The sequence below is a fragment of the Anguilla rostrata genome, chromosome 13, assembly GCF_018555375.3.
Source record: "Anguilla rostrata isolate EN2019 chromosome 13, ASM1855537v3, whole genome shotgun sequence".
Lineage (NCBI taxonomy): Eukaryota > Metazoa > Chordata > Actinopteri > Anguilliformes > Anguillidae > Anguilla > Anguilla rostrata.
In genome coordinates this window covers 3,028,542-3,053,404 of record NC_057945.1, presented here as the reverse complement: position 1 = coordinate 3,053,404, position 24,863 = coordinate 3,028,542, and the positions used below count along the sequence as shown (strand labels likewise).

The 24,863-nt window shown below is 41.4% G+C and overlaps 1 protein-coding gene across 1 annotated transcript in view; it reads left to right on the top strand.

The window, feature by feature from the left end:
• The first annotated feature begins 17,367 nt into the window (after positions 1 to 17,367).
• LOC135237908 (rho GTPase-activating protein 40) overlaps positions 17,368 to 24,863 on the top strand; it is a 46,480-nt gene continuing 38,984 nt past the window's right edge. The window contains exon 1 of the mRNA XM_064305463.1: positions 17,368 to 17,523. The gene's annotated coding sequence lies outside the window, so the exon portion shown is untranslated. The remainder of the gene's footprint in view (positions 17,524 to 24,863) is intronic.

Sequence of the window (24,863 nt, the reverse complement as noted above, 5' to 3'; positions counted from 1 at the left end):
CACAGTACGTGTCCGCCTCAGAACCGAACCACGGTGATAATTACCACAGATTTTAAAGACTGCAAAATACAGAAAGGCTAATAACGCGCTGTCGGTACTGATAGCACGTTCAAAGCCAGCACAACATTACTGCCTTTGCTTCAATCAATTCAGGTTTGAATGAACAGCCTGACGGAAACCGTTGAAAGACCCAAGAAGTAGCAAGCCTAATTTTGCAAAAAAAAAAAAAAAAAAGGGGGTATTTAAAATGCAGTCAACCAATGATGAACATGTATGCCACTTGCATATCCCACGTCCCCCTTTCCAAAATCTAATCCCACCAAACTACACTCCAATATGTTGTTATTTATCAAGGCCATGCGTGTCACCCATGTTTTTGCCAATCAGAAAATATGGAATATTCTGTGCTTCCTGTTTCCTCTGGCTGCGCCGTAGGACCCTGTCAGTCACCTCATTAAAGCACAATGGCGCGGCTCACAGGACAAACATGCTGTTTTAAAGATCTTTGTTTTCAGCTGCTGATATATTTACTTTCGGCCACACGTGTACACAGGGCAGTGGTGTGATATAGTTTGGTTTGGAAACTGGGCTCGTATTATTGAGTTTGCAGGTTTAATTCCAACCTAGTCTAAATAACAGTGGTAAATAACCCTGTTCCTGGAGATATACTGTCCTGCAGGTTTTCACTCCAACCCTAACAAAGCACACCTAATTCAACAGCTATAGATCTTATTGAGCTGCTGATTGGTAGAATCAGGTGTGCCGGATTAGAGCTGAAGTGAAAACTTACAGGATGGTAGATCTCCAGGAACAGCGCTGATTACTGCAGTGTCCAGGAGCAGATGAGAAGTATTAGAAACATAGATGGGCAAAAAACACATTGAAATAAATCCTCTGATGAAGCACAAAACATCTCACAAGTAATGGATCTGCAAACTTTAAGAAAAACAGGGTAGGCAGAGGTCGCTTTGCAGATGGGACAAGGCTATAAACAAAAAAAAAAGGCCAGCAATGTGTACAATGTGCAAAATTCATTATATATGATATACAGGGTCAGCTTCTTGGGTTAGCCAACCTACTAACCCCTACCACGCCTAATGTGAAGAAACAGGTACTAAGGAAGCTTCAGTACTTCATAGAGCTAGCCATAGGGGTGGCCCCTGAGCCATTAGAGAAGATGTGCAACATGCTGTCAGCCAGGTATGTTTCTAGTAGCCTCACTCGTCAAGCTCATAATATTATAGTACTATTGATTGAGTCTGAGATAGTTGACACTCTGATGTGACCTTTAACATAACATGGCTCAAATGTAGAATCATAAAGACTGCAGGACCCTGATTTCTCAAACTTTAACTTGCCTTTCAAGGCGTTCTTGTTGTTTTAAATACAATTATCATAAGTGCAGCTGACTATAACTCAAGGTACACTATTAATGTGTATCCTGTAGCCTAACTGCTTACATTTCTCTAAGATCTCAACCCAAGCTCTATACTAACCAGGTGCAGGTGCAATTCTGAAAAACAGTGCCCACTGCTGTTCTCCAGTATAACTTCAGCTGCAACCATTACATAATCAAAAAAATAAAAATAAAACCTCTGTACAATAATTTATTTCCACATGAATAACATTATGCTGTAATTTTGAAATATGGTGGTTAATATCTACATGATATGGCAGAATAAAAAGCTAATATACAGTAATATACAATATATTGTAATTGAATGGCTACATGTAATGTTTTGAACAACTGTATAAAAATGATGAGCCAATATAGTGTAAAAAAGCTAGGACTCATCAAGTATCTCAGAGCTGGACCACTGATTCAGGATCAGTTGTGCTTTTCCCTCATAGTGGGTAAGATTAGGTCATGGGCACTGGCAGACTGGTCTGGGGTCAGTTGTGCTTTTCCCTCATAGTGGATAAGATTAGGTCATGGGCACTGGCAGACTGGTCTGTGATCAGTGCCTCCTACTCCACAACACTTCATAAATATGAACCCAGGTTTCCAGGGGATACATTTTTTTAATGAATTTAATGAGGCAGAAGAGGGTCAAGCTCAGCCACTCGTCTTGGATTAGTTTAGTAGGATTAATGTAACGATTTTCCTGAAGGTACAACAGAACTTGTAGAAATTCATAAATTGACCATAAGTTTCCTGGGAGCACCGTAGCCCTTTCCCTCCTGCCCCCTAGTGGTCTGGGCACCGGCGCCCACACAATGGTAATAAAGCAAAAATCTACAATTTATTACAAAATGGGCCACAAACATGCCACAAATTCGAGGTCAGCACCTCTCTGGCCAACAACGCCACGCCTCCCCTTATCAACGCTCGGGGCATTAAATGGCAGTAAAATAAAAGGAGCCTCCTCATCCCCCATTTACTTATTACACAGTAGCCCACATCATAAATCTTACTTTTGTGTACTTTCTACGGTTACCCCGTCTTGCTTATTTTTGCATGAAAGGACCGTATATCATTTCAGCTTTCAGAACAGTGCCTCAGATCACCAAATAAATCATTCAGAAAAAAGTTTTAAAAGTCCATATGTAATGTGCTTACATTGCATTCACTTTCGATATATACAATACTGGCTCCTTTCTCTGTGTACATGTGTCTGTAATTCAAAACGCCTGTGCTCGTACACTGTTACACTGTTTACTAGGTCAGGCACTATTTTCAACTCAATTCGACAAGAATCCATTTTGAACATGTCTGGTTTATCTGACCACGTCATGCTCTCTTTAGTGCAGAAGTATTTTGTATAGCAGATGTTTGCTTATCTGAACAGTGATAGGTGTACTTTTAAGTCAGTCAGTCAGTTAAGTTACAGAACGAATAAACAAGACTGTAACCTTTCAAATGAGCTCTCGTTGGTGTTGATGGGTCCAGCCACTCCCAAGTAATCTACCTGTGTACTGCCAGGGGCGCTCTGCGTCATGAAGACCGTGCTGATAGTGAGCGAGTGCACACAGCCGGAAAGCCAGCTAGTTCTCCTCACAATTTGCTATTGTGCTATAAAATGTATTTATAATTATGGTGAATTGGAGAAAAAGGTTTTAAGTCGTGACAGAAGTATTTGAAGAGCTTGAAAAGGCGGATCTCAATTAGAGGCTTCATTTTCTTGTTCATGAAGCGGAGGTTTGCTCAAAGATGGGGTCCTAAACAAAGTTATGGCCCCACTGGAGGATATTTTTATTCACTGAAAAAGCGAGTTTAGTGTTCTCCTTTTTATTTCTTCTAATGCCACATCAACATTCTGTATTTCACTCGTCCAACAGCTTTATAGCAAGAGCGACCAAGTTTCATTTAGTTGCTTGTGCTTTTTGTGAAAATAATGCAGATATTTAAAGATGTTTACAATTTCACATTGGATAATTTCCCATTGATTTACAACACACTTGCAGATGCAATGTGCAATCGGTCATCTCTCCCTCTTTTGCAAAGCTTCTAACAGATGAATTCTCTGGCAATAGGTGGGTGATGTTCCAGGCAGTTATGTTAGCAACAGCAAAGCGCGTTCAAAACAAACTAATATTAGTTTTCAGTTATAAATCCTCCCAGCTAATGCACATATTTCAGCATTGAACAGAATGTGAATTACTGCAAGATATTGACGCTTAAAACATGTTAGAATTGATTCTCCTCTTTTGTCTGTTAAAAATATGTGATTTTGAGTGAAGAAAATTTGTTTTCTTCACTCATTATCTACACTGTCCAATTTGGAGAGGTTTAGGGGGAAAAACAACCTTGCAAATTTCACTGCTTTCATTTATCTACACTTTTTTTGCAATGGTGGGAAAGAGGTTCGGGAGAAATTTTATATAATAATTTTGATGCTAGCTCATGTTCACATGATTTTGTGAAATTCTGAATGAGCTGAGTCTGTTATCTGCTTCTACGGAACACGGAGTCGCATTTACACATGATACAAGTCTCTGTTCACAAGCCTACAGACATAGACGCTCTGACGCCTGTAAGAAGTCCATTTCTGGATCACATGATATATTGCACTTTTTATGTTGTAGTTGCAGGTGGGAGTTTTTCTGTAGATTTTGGTAACACAACGACATGCCCTCTTGACATGAGAAAAATGAACTGAACGCCACGCCATGTGCCAAGAGCCTTGTGTTTCAGCCAAATGCCGACCGACGCTTTCCTGCTGAGGGAACTCATCGATGCGGCCTGCCGATAGCATCGACACAGATAAAGAATAGCAACGATTGTGTTTGGTTCCTTCCGAGAGCTAGGGTTATTCTTCTCATCCGTGTGTGAAGACAATTCGGTGCTGAAGAGGAGGGTTTCTTTAACTCCAAGGCCAAAATTACAGAGTTTGCTATTATTTTTGAACACAGAGCGCGAGGTAAAAATGTGAACGTTTAATTAAATGTTCCAAAATTCCATGGAAGCTGTTTTCAATGAGCATAGTAGCTGCAAATTCATATTATTTATATGTAAAAAGAGAAAAAGAGAAAAAGCCGAGGTTGAGCTCAGAATTGTGAAATATGTGGCGGTGTCAGACTGCGTCTGCCCGAAGGTTCCTCATTGAAAATGTTCCTGCTCACTCTTTGATGGCCCCCTGTGAAAGGTCCTCATTTTCAAAGTGCGCTCTGTTTTTACAGATTGAAACGGACTTCAGTGAGTCCTCTCCTTTTATTTAAAAAACTTCATTCTGTGGCACAGGCATCTGTGCAGCTTATTCTGAGAACAGTGTATTTCACAGGAGCTTTTTTGCTTTATGTATTTAATTCATTCTCATTCTTCTATACACTGTCAAAGGTGAACTAAAATGCACTTTAATGCATCCTATTACAAAATACAAAATCCCCCCAATGAAGTGCGCCTATGAACTAAAATCAGGGGAGGCCTGTAGGTAGCATTGCGGGCGACAGAGAGTTTTATAAAGTGCAAGAACTGAGACAAGCAACCTCTATTACAGATGAAATACTTGCGTGCAAATACGCATTTCATATACATATACAGTACAGGACGAGCAGCACTGCTTGGTACTTTCTTTTGGTCAACATTCTTGTGAATATGTATTTCAGCTGCAGGGGACTCTACGGGAGAATATGCTGAGTGGAGATTAACACCCAAACCAAGACGATTTGTCCGTGCAAGATTTTCACCAGAGCCACGTTATCTCTTATGTCTGCACTTGTGTATGTACATAGTTCCCATAGGGATGAGACAAAAGGCTAAACAAATGTTGAGAGAGCCCAAGACAGCACATTTAGAAACTTGAAGATGAGGAAGAATGTGGTTAGAGCCGCAGTTTAGAACTAGGGGCGAGTGTCTGGGGCCCCGGGATGAACTCTCACTTCTCTTCATCCAGATGTGATTCTGTAATCACATCCCAGATGTGATTCTGCAATCATGTCCCAGATGTGATTCTGCAATCATGTCCCAGATGTGATTCTGCAATCATGTCCCAGATGTGATTCTGCAATCATGTCCCAGATGTGATTCTGTAATCACGTCCCAGATGTGATTCTGCAATCATGTCCCAGATGTGATTCTGCAATCATGTCCCAGATGTGATTCTGCAATCACGGCCCAGATGTGATTCTGCAATCATGTCCCAAATGTGATTCTGTAATCATATCCCAGATGTGATTCTGCAATCATGTCCCAAATGTGATTCTGTAATCATGTCCCAGATGTGATTCTGTAATCACATCCCAGATGTGATTCTGCAGTCATGTCCCAGATGTGATTCTGTAATCATGGCCCAGATGTGATTCTGTAATCACGTCCCAGATGTGATTCTGTAATTATGTGCCAAATGTGATTCTGTAATCATGTCCCAGATGTGATTCTGTAATCATATCCCAGACGTGATTCTGTAATCATGTCCCAAATGTGATTCTGTAATCATATCCCAGATGTGATTCTGCAATCATGTCCCAAATGTGATTCTGTAATCATGTCCCAGATGTGATTCTGTAATCACATCCCAGATGTGATTCTGCAGTCATGTCCCAGATGTGATTCTGTAATCGTGGCCCAGATGTGATTCTGTAATCAGTCCCAGATGTGATTCTGCAATCATGTCCCAAATGTGATTCTGTAATCATGTCCCAGATGTGATTCTGTAATCATATCCCAGACGTGATTCTGTAATCATGTCCCAAATGTGATTCTGTAATCATGTCCCAGATGTGATTCTGTAATCATGTCCCAGATGTGATTCTGTAATCATGTCCCAGATGTGATTCTGTAATCACATCCAGCGGCCAACAGGAATTTCAAGGCCGTATTCTCCTTTAAATTTTCTCGGTTTTCTGTGAAATGTAATTCACCGAATTCGCCGTGGTCGATAAACCAGTCAAACTGTTAGTGTTGGTGTCTTTCGTTGCCCCCGGCGACGCCGCGCGCGGTCGGGCGGGGTGGTCAGGCCCGGTGAGCAGGGACTCATCAGCTCCTGTTGGAGCTTCGCTGCGCCGCCACCGAAGGGTGAGCCACATAAAGCGGGAATATTAACGGTTCTCATTGGGGCCTGTCCAAACAGCCAGGGAATAAAGAAGATCGACGACAAGAGAGGCGGCTCTGTTCTCAGCGACGGTTACTGGTCACAGTGACCGGCTGGTCTCCTGCACATTAGCATTTTTATATTCGAAGCAAATGAAATTACCCAAAGTAACTGTTTGAATATCCAGCCAGTAGAAACAGAAACAGAGTGAGACAGGAATTTACTTTTTTTTGCCTCAAGGTCAGTAGAATTTATTTAAACAAAAAACGATAAAATGTGGACCAGATACTGCAGATATTACCACTCTATCCCTTTGTATCATCTGTAATGCAACGCTGCAAACATACATGTTGGCGTTGTATTTTCTGTACGTGGAAAAAAAGAAAGATTTCTAACCATATGAAACTTCACTCTAAAACAATCTTTCATCATCTCTCATGCATCCCATCCTCTGTATTGTCACTCATAAGGTCAGAGAACATAGAAATACATAATTAGAACTGGCCGTTCCACCCATCTAGAACATAAGAACATAAGAATGCATAATGAGGAGAACAGCATTCTGCCCATCTAAAACATAAGAATATATAATGAGGTGAACAGAGGTGTGTTCAAGTTCAGCTAACAGAGGCAAATGTTCGTGGTGAACGTTTTCTTTGAACAGTTCAATTTGAACGGCTTTTTACGAACATTCCGAATTGTTTGCATTAAACATAAACAGACATGGCGACGAGAGCATTTGTACTCATAGCCGCTTCTATGATCATCGATGATAAAAAACAGTAGCTAGCTAGCGAACAATAATAACATTGGCTAGCGTTAGCAATAACATTATTGAAAAAAATGATCACACTTAACGGCATCTTCACTTGAAATACTGCATCTGGGAACATTTCCCTCAGTCCAGCGTCCATTTTTGTTCGCCGCGAACTCCCTTTTCAGACTATTCGCTTATGTTTGCAAACGTTTGAGGCGAACACAAAGCTAACGGAAAAAAAGTTTGCAATAGTTTGCAAACGTTCGCCTTGTTCGCTGAATTCGAAAGCGCCTCAGGCCGTTCAGCCCATCGAGAACACAAGAGCATAAGAACACATGATGAGGAGAACAGGCCAGGAGAGCACACCCCAAGTGCCTACTACACGGACTGCCCTGTAGCTCAAAGGTCAGAGGTGAGAGGTGATCTTCCTCATGCCATTCTGATTCGCCTCTGATCTCTCCTTACATTCATGTGCTACAGTCATTCAATCTCAAAGCCATCAGTGACAATGTCACCTCCACAGAGGCTGGACAGAAAGAGTCATATCTCACTGGCCTAATGGGGACATTATAATGTCTTTCATGGAGCTTGGTCATGTCCCTATAAGTTAGTCTGCCATTTTGATTGGTAATGAAAAGGATGTGCACTATCAGCTGCAACCTCCACAGATCAAAACCAGACAGATATAAAAGCAGCGAGGTGGAGGAGGGCTCAGTTCTGCACCGAGCTGACAGTGTGGTTTCCTGACAACCTGCAACCGTGCATCTCTGTGGTCTGCACTGTGTGTATGTGTGTGTGTGTGAGTATGTGAGTGTGTGTGTGTGTGTGTTTGTTTGTGTATATGTGATTGTGTGTGTTTGTGTGTCTGTGTGCGTGTGTGTGTCTGTGTATACGTGTGTGTGTGTGTGTCTGTGTGTATGTGTGTGTGTGTCTGTATGCGTGTGTGTGTCTGTGTATGCGTGTGTGTGTGTGTGTGTGCGTCTGTGTGTGTGCGGGTGTGTTAGTGTGTGATTGTGTGTGTTTGTGTGCGTGTGTGTGTCTGTGTATACGTGTGTGTGTGTGATTGTGTGTGTTTGTGTGTATGTGTGTGTGTCTGTGTATGTGTGTGTGTGTGTCTGTGCGGGTGTGTGTGTGTGTGCAGAAGAGAGGAAGAGAGACAGAGAAATAAACGGCGCATCCAATTCAAAGTGTTCCCCTCTGGGGACCCTCAGAACAGAGAAACATGATTATCACTGCCAGACCACTGGCACAGTCATTAAGCTCAGACAGCCAAGCTGCAGAGCAGGGAGCTGAGATACAAAAACACGCCACACTGCGTGTTTCACTGCATATGTGTCACAGTCACATCACACACTGCGTGTGTCACTGCATATGTGTCACAGTCACATCACACACTGCGTGTTTCACTGCATATGTGTCACAGTCACATCACACACTGCGTGTTTCACTGCATATGTGTCACAGTGACATCACACACTGCGTGTTTCACTGCATATGTGTCACAATGACATCACACACTGCATGTTTCACTGCATATGCGTCACAGTGACATCAGACATTGCGTGTTTCACTGCATATGTGTCACAGTGACATCACATACTGCGTGTTTCACTGTGATGTGTCACAGTGACATCACACACTGCGTGTTTCACTGCATATGTGTCACAGTGACATCACATACTGCGTGTTTCACTGTGATGTGTCACAGTCACATCACACACTGCGTGTTTCACTGCATATGTGTCACAGTCACATCACACACTGCGTGTTTCACTGCATATGCTTCACAGTCACATCACACACTGCGTGTTTCACTGCATATGTGTCACAGTGACATCACACACTGCGTGATTCACTGCATATGTGTCACAGTGACATCACATACTGCGTGTTTCACTGTGATGTGTCACAGTGACATCACATACTGCGTGTTTCACTGTGATGTGTCGCAGTGACATCAGATAAGCACAGCCTGATCTCATTATGGAAAATGTAAAGGTCATAAACTTCATTTTTCAGCTTCTTAGAGTTACAGCACATTACAGATAATCACTGCTGCAGAGCTACAATCCAAGGGCACACACTAGTGGTTCATTTAGGTACTTCTGTTCTCCTCTCATGTAAAAGAGATGTACATATAGATATGTACAGTGGGCTCCAGAATTATTGGCACCCATAATAAAAATGAAGAAAAAAGGCTGCATATAATAAATGACACAGATAATAATCTATATGTTATGTTCAAACATATGGGGAAACTATATACTTTTATTTCAATACATTTACTCTCATACTCTTATGGTTATACACTTTGTTGTACGTCGCTGTGGATAAGAGCGTCTGCCAAATGCCTGTAATGTAATGTAATGTAATGCTTCAATGTTTTTTTATTAAGTAATCTCATTTTTTCTGAATTATTGGCACCCCTAACAGTCATTGTAAGTAAAATCAAACGAAATGAAATTGGCAATATTATTTTACTTAATTTAGTTCATCTCAGTCTAAAGGAAATATATTGCGTCATTCCATCACTTCCAGTTTCACTAGAGAATAAAAAAGAGGTAACAAGCATACAAAATCCCTTTGTCATCCATCAGCATGGGAAAAGCCAAATAACTGTCAATTCAGAAGAGACCGGTGGTAATTTACTGTCACAAGTCTGGGAATGGGTACAAAAAAAGACATACCACTTAGCACTGTAAGGGCAAAAATAATAAGGTGTAAAACATATGGAATGGTTGCAAATTTGCCAGGAAGACGAAGCAAGTGCATGGTGTCCCCACGGACAGTGAGGAAGATGGTGAGGGAGGCCATTAATAACCCAAGGATCACTGTTTAAGAATTGCAGAGATTGGTTTGTTTCCTGCTGTCAACAAGTCTAAAAAAAACATTAAATGGCACCTGCATACCAACTAACTTTTTGGAAGGGTGGACGAAGACAGCCCTTACTGAGCACAAACAAAAAAAAAATAAAACCAAGAATCTGGAGCTTGCCAAACCTCATTGGAATTATGACTGGAAGAGAGTGCTATTGTCAGATGAGACCAAAACTGAACGGTTTGGCCATACACACCATCAACATGTTTGGCAACAAAAGAGGAATGCATACAGGAGAAGCACCTCATACCTATGGTCAAATATGGAGGTGGGTCATTGATATTTTGGAGATGTTTTGTTGGCAGTGGTCCCGGGGCACTATTTTAGATCAATGGCACAATGAATTCAACAAAGTACCAGGAAATTCTGGCAGAAAATGTGGCTGTCTCTGCTAAGAAGCTAGGACTTGGTCATAGGTAGATTGTCCAGCAGGACAATGACTCCAAGCATACATTAAAATCTAAACAGAAATGCTTAAGTGAAGTCTCCAGACTTAAATTCCATCAAAACCTGTGGTCTGACCTGAAGAGGGGGGGGTCCATAAGCGCAAACCCAAAGATATTACATTACATTTACATTACATTACAGGCATTTGGCAGACGCTCTTATCCAAAGCGGCGTGCAACAAAGTGTGTAACCATAACCAGGAACAAGGTGTCGAAAATCCTAGAGAGAAGTACCGTTCCAAGTGCAGGGAACAACCGCATAGTTCAACTTGGACCCTGTAGGTTAAACTGATTAACACCAACACAAACAAGACCAGCAACAACGCAGTCTATGCAAAAATACAAGCAGTAGTTAAGACATGAGTGCATTAACTAAGTTAACTACGAAACAGCTACCTAGTTACAACCCTAAGCTTACAGTCAATTTAGAGATCACAGGGAGGTAGGGAGAGATGGGGAGAGGTGCAGCCTGAAGAGGTGAGTCTTCAGTTGTCGCTTGAAGTGGATCAGTGTCTCAGCTGTTCTGACCTCCACAGGGAGGTCATTCCACCATCGTGGGGCCAGAACAGACACGAGATGTGTTCGGGAAGCGCAAGTGCGAAGAGGGGGTTAGGGTTAGGCGTCCTGAGGTAGCGGAACGGAGAGGTCTGGCTGGCATGTAGGGTTTGAAGATATCAATGATTCTGAAAAGTTCTGCATGGAGCAATGGTCAAAACTCCCTCCAAATGTGTTCTCTAAACTTATCACAAATTATAGGAAAAGACTCATGGCTGGGGTGTTTTTACAAAGCATTAAACCAGGGGTGCCAATAATTGTGGAACCTGTTTCAAGACTGGTTGATTCCAATGAATCATTAATCAAGCACACTAGTTTACACATGTTGGAAAATAAAGCTTATGTCAATAACTGTATTATTTTTTAGTTTAGCAATTTTTTTTTAGCATTTTTTGTGCATATTTATCAAGGGTGCCAATAATTCTGGAGCCCACTGTATATATCACTAAAATATACATTCACAAAAATTATCATTATGATGAAATGGCCTTATTTCATTCAATTTACCAAAATATAATTTAACTTTGTGAATATGCCACAAAGTACATGGTCTTACAGTATTTTACAAAATATTTTTGGAGTACTTTCAGGACTTAAATGACATGGCCCTCATGACGTGTGTGTGTGTGTGCATGCGTGTGTGTGTGTGTATACCATACCACCCTGTACCCCTCTCATGTTAAACTTCTCAAACTAGGCAGCCATACCACCGTGTACCTTTCATATGTTAAACTACTGAAGCAGCTAGGCAGCAATGAGTCCCTTTAGCATTCTCCTTACAGTAACTGTGGAAGCAGCTAGGCAGCAATGAGTCCCTCTAGCATTCTCCTTACAGTAACTGTGGAAGCTAAGGTTATGGTGCCCACTGCTGGCTAGGCATAGTACTGCAGTTCACAAAATTCTGTTCCAAGGTAAGTCTAATCCTTACCCCACTTTTTAAGTGAAAGGCACACCAATTAAGAAGTGCACAGAGAAAAATCAGCTGTACCAGCCAGACTCACAACTAATGTCACAATTAATGCTGAAATGATGGCATGACTCCTGATTCCGACGCCTGCACTGTAACAATGCTATATTGATTAAATGAAAATCCGCCAAATGTTTATTAGGGGAGAAGACATTATGTTATGAAATACAGGCATTCAGAGTTACCCTGCCTAAATAATGTTAATTATTTTGCTCTTTTAAAACCAGAAACCTATTCTACTTCAGATTCAGATTCAGATTCAGTATCGGACAATGCAAAAATTGAAAATGATGTAATGACGTGAAAGTGTGGTCTATTTATGAAGCTGGGGGCATCACATTAAGCTTTTGTTTCAGTAAAATATCTTGGTGTAGAAATAACTCTGAGCCCTACCTGTAGATACTGTATGTTATACTGTATCTGGAAGATACAAATACAAATGAATATCCACATTTATTTACAAATTTCAAGGTTTTAATCTTGGAATTATAAAAAAAATGAATAAGGGAATGTAAGTGTGTGTGTGTTTGTATGTGTGTGTGTGTACGTGTGTATGTGTGAATGTGTGTTTGCACATGTGCATGTGTGTGTGTGTGCACAAGTGTGTGTGTGTGCATGTGTGTTTGTGCGCACGTGCGTGTGTGTGTGTGAGCATATGTGTATGTTTTGCCAGTTAGTGTTCAGCCATAAAATATTGTAATATTATACATTACATTTGTATTGTTTGCCTCTCAACTAATGCTCTGTGAATTGCTTCTAAAAAAAATAAAGCAATACATCAAAGGAATAATTGCTTTTCATTTCCTTAAACTGGTTTTTGGCATTTATAAAGATCTGTTGAAAGAAACGACAGCTTCAATGACCACATTTGATCATAAATGTGATGAACAGCACCACACGGGAGGACTTCCCGTCATTCCCAATCCACAAACAGAGCGGAACGCAAGAGAATGAAACAGACACCGTTGTTCCACAGGTAGTTTCTGTAAACACTCCGCAAAATTATTCCGCAGATCTACCCCGCTGAGGAGGTTGCTTCATTTGCATAATTTTGGGGAGAAGCTACACAGCTCACGCCTGACTTCTCTATTCCAGAGGCTCTCGTGGACGCGCATTTAAGATGTCAGCACATATTTTTCTGCACACGCATCCAATGCGAACCGTGAAATCCCTTTCTTTAGAAGGGCAGTTCTTTGTCATTTAGTGCTGGAATGTTCTGGGTAACGTAGGAAACGTGTAAAAAGGATGGGGGCAGGGAATGAACAGGTTAGAGACAAGGGAATTAACAGGTAAGAAAGAAGGGAATAGACAGAAATGACTATGAAATGTGTGCGTGTGTGTGTGTGGGTGTGTGTGTGTATGTGCATATGTGTGTGCGTGCGTGTGTGTGTGTGTTTGTGTGTGGGTGTGCATGCGTGTGCGCGTGTGTGTGTGTGTGTGTGTGTGTATGTGTGCGTGTGTGTGTGTGTGTGTGGTGTGTGTGTTGTGTGTGTGTGTGCGTGTGTGTGCGTGTGTGTGTGTGTGTGTGTGTGTGTGTGCGTGTGTGTGTGTGTGTCTGGGTGTGTGTGAGAGTGTGTGTGTGCGTGTGTGTGTGTGTGTGTGTGTGCGAATGTGTGTGTGTGTGCGTGCGTGCGTGCGTGCGTGTCGTGCGTGTGTGTGTGTGTGCGTGTGTGTGTGTGTGTACTTGTAGTGTACGTTTCAGTGTACGTTTCAGCAAAGTAGAATATCTGTTCTGGTCTGCAATATCCCAGTTTGGTGTGTAATATTTTTCTACATCCTATTCCCTTTTTGTTCATTTTTATGCAGACGTACAGTAAACAGCCCTCCTTAGTAATTTGATGTTGAACTCCATAACTTCTGCCCAACTGGTGTGTAATCCATTCTGCAACATTAAACCAGGGGTGAGCACAGAGGTGGATGTCATTATGCATGAACGGGATTAGAGGTGGTTAAAATAGCAGGGGCTCTGGTGCCACTGTATAATGAGTACATTGTTTTCTTGCTTGTACAGTAAGATCACATCCTGCTGTTCGTTCCTGTTCCTGCTGAGCAACATTAAAGACGCGGGCAAAGTATTGACCAGTGTGGAGTAAAATCTGTGCAGTGTGAACGCACTTACATGCAGAATGTGTAATATTTATAATAAAACAGGCAGAGCAATTTATTATCAAACAATATGTTTCTTTGTGCTTTTGGGTCATGCCATACTGTACATGCAGGCAGTGAACTAAAAACAGGAAACACCGATTTGAAGCCACTTCACAAGGCGTGGGGCTGACATGAGAGGAGAGTGAGCCTGTGTGCGCAGTTCTACAGGAGGAAACTGACATCATCCCACATGAAAACCAATCAAGCGGACGCCATTCTGGCTCAGTGATGTTGCTCTGGGCTTTAGCCAACATGCCAGGAGGTGGTACTGTATGCCGACCTGTACTCTGAGCCCACCTGTTAGCTCACAGTGAGCAGGTGCAGGAGTAAGCCAGGTATGTTTGTCAGACCCTACGCACATTGCAAAGAACTCGCTGAACACACGTCGATATTCAATCCTGTCGAAGGCTGAGCCATTTTCTGAGGCAACTTCCTGTGTCTGCTGAAGATGAAGCAGACACAGGAAGTTCCCCCTCTTACTGTGAGCAGCGTAGCATAATGCTCATGGACAGGGCTTGTCACTGTCAGTTCGATTCCCAGGCGAAGCACCGCTGTTGCACCCTTATTTATCCTGAATGGCTTCTGGCTAATTTCCAGCTGACCAAATGGATTGGGTGTAAAAGAATATAAATTGTGTGTAAATTGCTCTTGAAAGGAGTGTCTGCAAAATGTTTAAAATGGAAAGTCACGTCCGAAGAAGAATAATGAGAAGCAACTTAATTTGCAAATATAAGATGGTTTGGTCTGACACGTGAGGTGGCGTTGGGTCGTTGATGTTTGAGGCATGCGTGTGGTCTCAGAGGGAGCGCGCAGCTCAAAGCAGCGTTCCATGCCACGTGCGAGCGACTGCACTTAACGTCTGCAAATTTAACCCCTACAATCCGATGGATATTTCCAGAGATAGAACCAGGTAGACTGGCGTGAGTGCAACTTCAGCTACCTCTACCTGAGAAAAATATGCATAGTATGTGTGCACACAGACATAAGCTAGGTTGCAGCCTTGGGGCGAATAGGAAATAAGTATTTGAAATACTTTAGTGTTCAGTTAGATGTCAGTAAAAAACCAGAAAACATTCTTTCAGACCCCTGAAATTTTCCATTACACATCTTACCAAGCAAAACAAATAACTGTTATGTAAGAGAAGACCTTTGTTGGGGTTATAGAGTAAAATATTTTTTAAATAGTCCACATAACTGCAGGAATTTTGATGGTGTCTAAATGGGTCCTTTGTGTTTCAGATGAAGAATCTGACTCAGGTCTGAGGAGCTCTGAGAAATGCAGCAGAGACCGTTGCTATGCTACTAACAGCAAGTGGATCATCGTCCAAATTTTCATCAAGCAGTTTCTCATAGTTGCAGACTGATACGGACTGCCATTTGTAACACCATCAGCAGCAGCTGAATCAGCTGCCTCAAAAGGGCTTGTCCTGGAAAATATGCTGAAGTTATTGAAAGAGCAGGGGTAAAGGTTGCAACCAGGTAAAAAATAAAACAAACTAGAATAATGTCTGTGTCCTTGTTATTATTTTTCATGTTAGTTTGGTCAGATAGTTAAGTTAACTAATTTCCCATAGCCAAATGCATACATTCACATACAGGGGAGTGATTTGCATTACATTTAGCATTACCAAATGTAATAGCTAAGTAAATTTCTTTTTTTTAATGCACTAGCCCTGCAATTAAAAAACAATTCTCTCTAAATGTTTTTAAGCGACATTTGAAAATTGTAGTGTATTTTTATTCATTTTTTTTTACATTTGGCTATGCTAAAATGAGCAGTGTTACAGAATGTGCAGCATTTTACAAAAGGCATCCATACTTAAGCCCCGATCGACCGCTGCTATAATATCCCCCGCCGTCTAACTCCGGCTCTTAAACAGGGTCTCCTGTCCACAGCCGAGGGGCTGGCACAGGCGCTGTATCCATGGAAACTATAAAAAATAATTAGCGTGCTTGCCTGGGCGGGGAAGCCGTTTAAGCTTCATCGCGACTCATCTGCGCTCGCGGTGGAACAATGGCAGGAAACGACAGCGCTAGTTTTAGTAGCCCCGTGCATGCGGACGACTCTCCTCGCCGCTTTGGTCAAGTGTCTAGCGGGGAAGTGGCTGCACGAAAAGCAAAACAAAAACAGGAAGACGGTCGAAGGTTTATCTTCCCAGGGAAAAAGATTCTCCCCTCACAATAGCACCTTTCCCCATGATGAATTGAAGCATATTGTCGCAGCTACAGAAAAGCATAGTTTACACGTTAATACATGAAAACATGTCTGACAATATTGCAACCATTATAATAGAATTTATCAGCGTCTTATTTCTGTATGAACCTCGAGATGTATTCAATATGTTTTGGAGGCTATGAAGAATATTCTCATCATTTGTTAATTGGCTTATCCGTTTTTCTTCAACAAATCACTGACATAAGCAATACAACTAGCTATAACGTGAAAAACTAAATATTAATGAATTAATTAAGCCTCGATCTTTTTCCCACATTCAATAAACACAATTTTGATCCACATCCAGTATGTGACAAACAATGGCTTGAAAAAAATAACATTGCATTTTCACAGTATTTTTCTATAGCTTCATTACCAATAACACAATAAAATACTTATTTCTTAATTAGACAATTACAAGAACATTACAACAGATTTTTAAAAGCAATCACAGTGAATATATTTTTTAAGCAGTCAGGGCATATCAATAAATTATATTTCTCATTTTAAAAATGGCCTAAAATTATATTAAAGTACTCTTGCCTTTTTTCATTATAAGGCAAAACTATTTTACAAAAAGAGCAAAATGAAGGCCAAGATGTATATTACAGAAGGCCACACATATATCATTCTAAATGACGTGTGTCACTCTGAAGAAGCAAAGGTATGAGATTAAATGCAGTTATATGAAGAGTTAATGTGTATAATTTCTGGTAATTACCAGTGCTGTTGAAAGGTTAATTCATATCTACAAATATTTATAGAGAATATTTGAAATATATTTTCTGCTCTGATTTATGTAAGGAATTATATGGTTATACATGGCATACATTTAGTTTATTGTTTGTTTGTTTGTTATTTTATTAAGCAAAGGTACTGATTCTGAGCCCGTACCAGTCAAGAAACCAACATTTCCATGCTCCCTAAGTGACGTCAGATGAAGGTGAGGGTAACGTGGATGGCCGCTCTACGCTGTCTATGTTCCACACCATCTGTCATTTCGCCGCCCAGTCTCCCGAAGGCTGTCACGGCTTTCACGATTATCGCGGCAGATACTGCACACCTCCAAGCGAATGATCGTTTCAAAAGTAAGTCCGTTTACCTTTCTTCAAATTAAAAGACAGCAATCTGTTAGTACATTTAATGTTTTTGGACCAAGCTGGCCGGTAGCTTGCAAGCTGAGATGCAAGGGAGTTAGCTTTGTTCCACCCGTTTTCCTGCTTATTTTGTGCTGTATCCGATGTGTTTGCAACATCTTAACAAAATGAAGGAGACCAGTTGATTTTGTTAAAATAAGATTCGTTTTTAGCGGCGCCGCAATGATGCTTGTATCGGACACAATACGTAGGCTAATGTTAATGTGCGCGTAGCTATTATAATACTAGCCTCTACCCTGCAAAGCGTTACAGGTTGCTAAGGTTTGTAGACCTGTTGCTATGGTCACGTTTCTATTGTTGTGAAAGAGACTGACAGTGTCTTAAAGTCTCCATGCAGTGAAGATGCTTCCTTTGTCTTATTTTTGTATTAGTCGTTGCTGGCGTATTTAAATTATAGCCCACATCTATTTAGGCATTTTTACCCAAAATGCAGTTGTCCTCCATAGTGTGCATTGTGAAGAGCGTAATTATAACGATAGTGCACAAAACTAAGGCAAGATGCAGTGCTGGAATGTTCTCACCATAATTCCACACGATTCAGTTCATAGCCTACCGTACATATAGTCATTGGCTGGCTTTCTAATTCCTTCAAGGCACAGGCTTGTCAAGTCAAGCGCATCGAAAGCTAACTGTGCTATGGGATGTAGGGCTACTTATATTAAGGTGTCTGACTCTGAGATAACTACAAACGCAGGTTTCCCATCTTATGAGACCTGCACTGATGAGATGGTTGAATTTATGGTTTAATATAGAAATACGGTAGCTTAATACATTATTTTCACAAACTAATCAGATTTCTTTCTCTGGTGTGGACTTCATTTTCCAGATATGTTCAAAAAGATGCATCAGTTTGCAGAGATGAAAATCCAGGTTCCGAAAGTAAAAGTCCTTTTGTTCCAATCACCTGGATTTGCTAATTAGCACAATTCTTCAGCCAGGAGCTGGGACTAATTAGTGAACTAATCACCTGGCTGAGTTCATGGGCAGAAGAAACACGTGCCAGGACTTTTACCTTCTGATCCCAGTGCTTGCCTCCCCTGTCAGTATGATAAGCACAAATACCAAAACTGCTATACAGTGCAGCTAATTAGTCACTAATTAGAAAATGAAGTGCATCTTTGTTTCACAAACAGATTTTTATTAAACAGAAAGCAGTGTCCCCCCAATAACTGGCGCTGTTGGAAAGAATTTCATTGATTTATTGGGTTAAGAGGTCGGTGCTGCTTCCACACTGGATACGCCACTGTGCTAATGCATTATGCATAGTGATTATTATGCATAGTGATGTACATTTTCTGATCTACCATTTGTCTACCTATAGCCTCTCTCTCACTCTTTCTCTCGATAGAGTCAATCATTTCTTTGAACAATGCTAATCAGCTTTAATGGTTTAAAGGGTTAACAACCTAACAACTTTATTTCTGTGGCCATTTGGATCATTTCAGTAACCTATGAAGGTACGCTTACCTGCTTAGTATGTACCTTTGAAAACAGTGATCCCATTGGATCTTTGAAGCCTAAATTTCCCTGTATTAAACTGCTGTACATGGTTCAGGTTATATAATGCATTTCCCTTAATATAATATAATATAATATAATATAATATAATATAATATAATATAATATAATATAATATAATATAATAATAATATACAGTAGCCATTCTAACGTCTCCGTCGGGCCTGGGTAAAATACGTATTTGCAATAGGCTACTTATTAGACAGTGGTACCATTTTAAAACACTTAGCCAGGTTAGATCCCTGCGAAGCATTCTTAATTTTATTTAACATGTTAGCCGATCGAAACATGAAAAAACTTGTTTCAAGTATAGGTGAACATCTATGTTTTAAAATGGTTATATTAAAACAAAAGGTATACTTATGGAATTGCACTGGCGTTTAAAGTATTCCCGGTATTTAAAACAAGGTTGGCCGCCTTTTGCACTTTATTTTAAATAAGTGGCCTACCCGTCGCGTACGCTGCTACTTGACGCGAATCTGGGTAACTGGGGCATTTTGAAAGGGGATCGCGGTCAGGGGAGCAGCTCGTCCGTTCAATCGCAGGGGTGGTAATTGCGTTTTCGCGGGAGGTAGTGACAGTGCTGGTCCCTATAATCCAAAGCGCCCATATGTCACGGGCGGGTGCTTCACACGGACGGCTTTCGGTCACGAGCAGCGCGCGTAGCGCAGGCCTTCCCAGCTGTAGTAAGATTATCCAACGGCTCGCGGGTTTAGGAGAGCAGCAGGTGTTTACTACGCGAGGAGAGAGTTATTAGCCAACACTGCGCGATGGGCGTGCGTCATCGGGCCTGTTATTTATTACAAATTCACATGGGAACGGTAGGTTTTCCTTACGTGCACTCCCGGGATAAAAATTATTTTTGGAAATTAATATCAGAGAACTGCTGTAAATTGATTGTTATCAATCTGAAATGGGCTGTGCAGTCCCGGGCTGTTGGACAAGATTATTAATTTTATGAATATTTATTTAGGACCTCATCTCAACTAGGTGTGTATATGTGGTAATTCTCTTTCTGTAATGGAGGTGGCCTATACTGCATGTGTTTGGGGGAAACAAAAAGAATCCCCAGACCTGCTGCGTGTTTTGAACGTTTCTGAGCAACTTTGAACACTCAATCCACATCTTCTGCGGGGGAGAGGGGGGAATTTATTCATCGGGTTAAACTGGGAGTTGATTCAGTTGAGAGGTCCATACTGGGGATTTGGCCATGACACAGGATTAAGTCTTAGTGATAAGTGCCGTGGGACCGTTAATTAGGACAGTGAGTCAGGAGAGCTTCTGTTCAGGCTCTAATCTGAATGCTGAGAACGTGCTAATTCACTGTGAGAGGATCTGGGCAGAACAGCTGGCAGAATACAACACAGCTGACAAAAGGTAACAGTCACACTCAAGGTTACAGTTACTGCAGGTAACAGTTTCTAGAGGTAACAGGGCAGAGCAGGGCCGACCCTAGGATTTTGGTGGCCCTAAACGATTCTGTGGGATGTGTTCGACTGGGGGCGGGGGGGCAGGGAGGTGGTGCTGTTGGATTCTGTCGAGTGGGGGGGGCGGGGGGGTCTCTTGGTAAAATCGTTCTTACATTACATTGTTATCAAATGTTCTGTTGCCGGCACTGGGTAAGAGTTCCTGCAGGTTACCGTTACTGCAGGTAACAGTCATGCTGAAGGTAAGAGTTACTGCAGGTAACAGTCATGCTGAAGATAAGAGTTACTGCAGGTAACAGTCATGCTGAAGGTAAGAGTTACTGCAGGTAACAGTCATGCTGAAGATAAGAGTTACTGCAGGTAACAGTCATGCTGAAGATAAGAGTTACTGCAGGTAACAGTCATGCTGAAGTAGAGTACTCAGGTAACAGTCTACTGAAGTAAGTATCAGGTACAGTCATGCTGAAGATAAGAGTTACTGCAGGTAACAGTCATGCTGAAGATAAGAGTTACTGCAGGTAACAGTCATGCTGAAGGTAAGAGTTACTGCAGGTAACAGTCATACTGAAGGTAAGAGTTACTACAGGTAACAGTCATACTGAAGGTAAGAGTTACTACAGGTAACAGTCATACTGAAGGTAAGAGTTATTGCAGGTAACAGTCATGCTGAAGGTAAGAGTTACTGCAGGTAACAGTCATGCTGAAGGTACTGATTCAGTAGATTGGTATCTCTGCACACCTCAGTTGACGCTGTATTTGGACAGCAGGGTAGCCTGGGGGTCGGGTGGTCACCTGGCAACAGTAGAGCTGCTGGTTCGAGTCCCTGGTGGGCATATATGGATGCTGACTGGGTCCCTGGAAGAAAGCCCTCTGCTGTTGGGCCCTTGAGTGAGGCCTTCAATCCAAAAACTGCTCAGTGGCTTTACCCCTGTTCTCTCTCTCTCTCTCTGACTCCCCACTGGTACCTGTTTGCTCTGGCCTGTTCACTCAGGGCATCCCTAAAAAAGGGAAACAAGTTCTCAATGGACCCTCTCTGGTTAAGTAAAGGATTAAAAAAATTATAATTTTGAGGGCCCTGACTCCTGGAATTGGCTAATGGTCAAAATAGAGGGTATTACCTTGAATAATTGCTACTGCGTGCAAGTACTGTTGACAAGCTAGAAAGGCTACTTTCCATACTGCTGTAACAGGAGCATGTTCCCTGTCATAGAGATTATGCAAATCTGGGTTTTCAAATGCACTGCCCTCTATAATGTATGGAACAAGGACATTTTTTTATTTGGGTCTGTACTCTACAATTTTAGATTTTTAATCAAACAATTTGCATGTGATTAAAGTGCAGATGCTCAGATTTTATTATAGGGTATTTTTTAAATGCAATTTTGGGTTCACCCTGGAGAAATTGCAGCACTTTTTTTATACACAGACCCCTCTGGATCAGGACCCCCCCCCCATTGAAGGGCACCATAATGTTTGGAACATGTTAATGTTATGTAAATGAAAGCAGTCCAGTTTAGTGGCATATTCTTTGCATACAGTGACTGCTTGAAGTTTGTGACTCATAGACATCACCAGGTGATGAGTATCTTCTCTGGTGATGCTCTGCCAGGCCTGTACTGCAGCCATCTTCAGCTCCTGCTTGTTTCAGAGGCTAGATCCCCTAAGCTTTCTTTGCAGCGTATGAAATGCATGTTCAGTTGGATTTAGATCAGGTGACTGACTTGGCCTGTCAAGAATTTTCCAGTTTTAGGCTTTGAAAATCTTGTTTGTTGCTTATGTAGTGTGTCTGGGATCATTGTCTTGTTGTAGAACTGAGCACTGTCCAATTAGTTTGAAGGCATTTGCTTGAAATTGAGCAGGTAAGATGTTCTGTGCACTTTAAAATTCATTCTGCTGCTGCTATCAGCAGTTATATCATTATTGAAGACAAGTGAGGCAGTACCAGTGGCAGCCATACATGCCCAAACCATACACCTATGGGGGGAGGGGCAGGGGTGCTTTGGATCTTGAGCAGTTCCTTTTGATACAAGTGAATCTGGGTCTCATCTGTCCAAAACACCTTTTTCCATTTATATTTATATTTATGTATGAAAGGTGCTGTTATTTCTACATGGTGAAACCAAAATGAATAAAAAATACACTTTAATAAAAGCTGACAATATGCACTTTAACCACGTGTGATTACATATCTAAAATTGTGGAGTACAGGGCCCTAATCATGAAAAAAGCATGTCTTTGTGCCAGGCGTTATTGAGGGCACTGTAGATGGACCGATATTCAGCACAGTGTGGTCTTTTTATCATTGCACCACGGGTTTATTTTGCCAGAACAGGCAGAAGAACAGGCTGTTGCGTACTATATGAAGTCTTAAGCTTTTGGTTTTGAGTTTGGGCAGAACTTAGGTTTGTGCCCTCGTTTACTCTAATGGAGTACCTTTGTGCCTTGTGGCTAATAAGTTCAGATAAAAAATGTTTAATTATCACACGTTTTATTTTGTGACGTAGCTCCCTTTCACACATGTTGTTATATTGTTAGGCTAAGGGTTAACACATGGGGCTGTCCCATTACCCACAGAGGTGGGAAGTCCAGGGGTCAGAAAGTAAAAGTCATGCCACGTTAACCTCTTAGGGCAAAGCCCCTAGTGGTCAGCACGCCGGCATGCCGAGATTACTAAACTCAAACATTCGGTGCTACTGCAACCAAAGTGTGAGTTAAAAACAGAAACGCGTTGTTTTAGTTTCATTATAAGATGATACATGACAACTAGGCCGAAAACAAAGTTTCGCAGCCCCACCATTGTCGCTCTGGTTGTGCATTTAACACGCACCCCCTCCCGGCAGTCTGATCTACAAAACACCCCTATATCTTGGCATTCATAAAAATATTCTTTCACCACTAAAAAATCATATTCTGTCATATCAACAAGATAAACCCGACAATAGCCCTAAGATATACAGCAGTGAAAACGCTGCTCACTGAATAACGAAATAAACAAGAAAAAGTTTTTAGAAATGATACCATGTCATTCTACAGTCAATATCTGGGACTAAATATTGAGTAAATATACAACCTTACTGTTGGTTTTACATGTAGAGATGTCCCTTTTGAGACTGAGTGGTCATATATTGTCTTGGACAATCCGTTTGGGAAATACACGCGCATTTGTGACGCCTGGGTATCTTCCAAAATAGCTGTGCGTAATACCACACCTGTTGTTTGCGGCGTCGTCGCCCTTTTTAGTACAGTCTGGCTTGATTGACAATTCATTTATTCAGTAGGTGAGAGTATAAGCTTTCTAACGATGTATAACATGTCTAATTCTGCTTTTGGAATAGCGTTTTATAGGTCAGCGTAACAGAAAATATTCTTAGCACCGCATTCACTTAGGCATTCATTCTATGTTAGCAGAAAATACGCTGCACCTAATGAAACGTGGTCAACGATATTTCGTAATTTCTTGGAAAATACTATTATTATTGAGGACTTCTGGACATAGCTAAACCATATTTTTGCTGATAGACCTAGCTGACATCGTTTTCTGGAGCAAAACAGAAGCGAATAGAACAGTATCATTGATACTGTCTCAGTCTCCATCTACTGAACATAGATGAGATTTCATCATCGCCATGTAAGTATTACTGCTCCTTACTGCTACTACTGGTTATGATACTCTGGTACTTCTTATTCAAGAATACATTCTTTTCTTTTTTTAAATAGCACTTTCTCAACACTTCTCATAGATGATGCGTTTAGTTGCTTGATGTTTGGCCTTTTCCCTCTTCAGCTGCTCCCACAGATGTTCAGTTGGGTACAGGTGCGCTGACTGTGGTGGAAACGCCATCCTAATACACTGCACTGGTTCTGAATAATGTATTCATGAATAAGAAGTGTAAACGGAGTATCATAATGACATTATTTCTTGATAAATAATGAAACTAATGTAATCTTGCTCAGCGTGTTGAGGGCTTTTTGTAGGTAGCACCTCAGAGCCCTTTCCTGTGGGCCTCTTCACAGAATCATGATGTGGGGAGAATTTGCTTCATCCTCTTTCATGCAAACATTCATGCAAATGAATTCATGCAAACCGGGTGAACTGGAGCATGGTCAGACGCCGCTGGCGGTCCGTGTGACCTTACAGTAATACAGTCTTTTCCAGGTGTTATCTCATACAGCTCATACCCCATGAAGTCCGGTGTAGGCTGAGATGGTGATAGCTCATACAGCTCATACCCCATGAAGTCCGGTGTGGGCTGAGATGGTGATATCTCATACAGCTCATACCCCATGAAGTCCGGTGTAGGCTGAGATGGTGATAGCTCATACAGC